Here is a 2,439-nt window from a genome sequence, read left to right on the forward strand (position 1 = left end):
CTGCATTAGGAATGTAGGGTCTTAGCCACTGCACAGGACAACCAAGGAAGTCCCCCATTCCCATTTTATTTCATCTTTTGAGTTATTTACTGTTTATTATCTCCTAATAGCTTCCCAGGTGGCTCAATGGTAAAGAATCTGCCTGCCAACGCAGGAGACACAGGAGATGTGGGTTTGAGCCCTGGGTTGGTAATTACGATCCCCGGGAGTAGGAAACAGGAAGCCTAATAACAACACCTCCTAATAACAACAAGTGAATATGCTAGATGCTGGGCCAATTAGGTTATTAGCTGTGTGACAGAGACTGGTTGTGTGCTCATCAACTGGGCTTCTTCCTGGGTGTGTTAGAAAACCACATTTCCCACTCTGCCCTGCAGTTAGACTGGGACCACATGCCGAGGTTCCTATCCCAGGAACATGAGCAGAAACAATCGACACCACTTTCTAGGCCTAGTTATAAACTCTCTGGGCACCATTAGTCAAGCTCTCTCTTCCCTTTCTGCTGGGCCCACGGAGGTCAAAACTGCAGATTACCAGATGAAAGGAACTAAGCCACTGTTCTGAGGACAGCTGCACAGGAGTCACCCTACTGTCACTGGGGCTATGATATGAATGACAAATAGTGTGGAGCTATAATAGCATCTAGCTTTAATTACCCTGATTAATATAAACAATGTATACTTTTATTATGGAGAAGTAAGTGATAACCCACTCCAATATTGTTGCCTGGGAAATCCTGTAGACAGAGGAGCCTGGCAGGTTACAGACCATGGGAATGCCGAAGAGCTGGATACAACTTAGCGACTAAAAAACTACTTACTTTTATTAAGCATACCAGATTTCAAATCAAGATTCCTAAAGAATATAACACCTGTTCTCATAGGTCTTGATTAATATGTAACTTCTACTCTTAGCTGGATATGACATTGCATTATTGCAAATTAAGATATGAAAAATCTATTGCTTTAAGTAATGTAAAATTACTTATATGAGAGCTATATCATTGTAATCTTGATAGCTCATATAAATACACTGTACAACATGGATTCTGTAACTTCTCAGTGACTTTGATACTGTTCCTTAAAAGAAATATTAGCATATCTGAACTGAAAAATATAATCGGACTTTTTCTGACAGAAAATAAGTCATATTCTAGTGATTAGTTTTCCAAATGAGGACTGGTTTTGTTAACTGGGTCATATGGCTTTGTCATTTGTGGTCTGGTTGACCATAAGATAGGGGTACTTTCCATATATTCACTGAATCAAAGCTTTAAGTTTTGACATAACTATATTCAAAATATGATAAAAGAAGTTTATAAAAAACACTTTACTATCATCAGTTCAGTTTAGTCACTCAGTCGTGTCCGACTCTTTGAGACCCCATGAATCGCAGCACGCCAGGCCTCCCTGTCCATCACCATCTCCTGGAGTTCACTCAAACTCACGTCCATCGAGTCGGTGATGCCAGCCAGCCATCTCATCCTCTGTCGTCCCCTTCTCCTCCTGCCCCCAATCCCTCCCAGCATCAGAGTCTTTTCCAATGGGTCAACTCTGCGCATGAGGTGGCCAAAGTACTGGAGTTTCAGCTTTAGCATCATTCCTTCCAAAGAAGTCCCAGGGCTGATCTCCTTCAGAATGGACGGGTTGGATCTCCTTGCAGTCCAAGGGACTCTCAAGAGTCTTCTCCAACACCACAGTTCAAAAGCATCAATTCTTCAGTGCTCAACTTTCTTCACAGTCCAACTCTCACATCCATACATGACCACAGGAAAAACCAGAGCCTTGACTAGATGGACCTTTGCTGGCAAAGTAATGTCTCTGCTTTTGAATATGCTATCTAGGTTGGTCATAACTTTTCTTCCAAGGAGTAAGCGTCTTTTAATTTCATGGCTGCAATCACCATCTGCAGTGATTTTGGAGCCCAGAAAAATAAAGTCTGACACTGTTTCCACTGTTTCCCCATCTATTTCCCATGAAGTGATGGGACCAGATGCCATGATCTTCGTTTTCTGAATGCTTACTATCATAAATAACTGAAATTAGTATCTCCAATTTTGACTGAGTATACTGGTTTAAATGAAACACTGCTGAGTGAAAGAATAAAAGGTATAATTAACATTTACTTGATAATCTGTGATAATAGCATTTTTGGTACGTTTCAGAGACTGAGACTCTTAATATCTGTCTAATAAAACCTTTTATAAGTGAGATGGTTTCTAATTTATAGCTTTCAATAAAACTAAAAAGAGGACCTAATTCAATTACTAGCTGATAAAACTTTTAAGTAATTTTGGATAATAAATCACTTATTTTTGACATCTAAATTGAAAGAAGTTAAAAGAATTGGGTGACACTACCATAATTTCTATTATTATATTATTATTGTGAAAAAGATACCCCTTGGGAGAAGGGAATGGCAAACCACTTCAGTATTCTT

This window comes from Capricornis sumatraensis, chromosome 23 (genome assembly GCF_032405125.1).
Source record: "Capricornis sumatraensis isolate serow.1 chromosome 23, serow.2, whole genome shotgun sequence".
NCBI classification, from domain to species: Eukaryota; Metazoa; Chordata; class Mammalia; order Artiodactyla; family Bovidae; genus Capricornis; species Capricornis sumatraensis.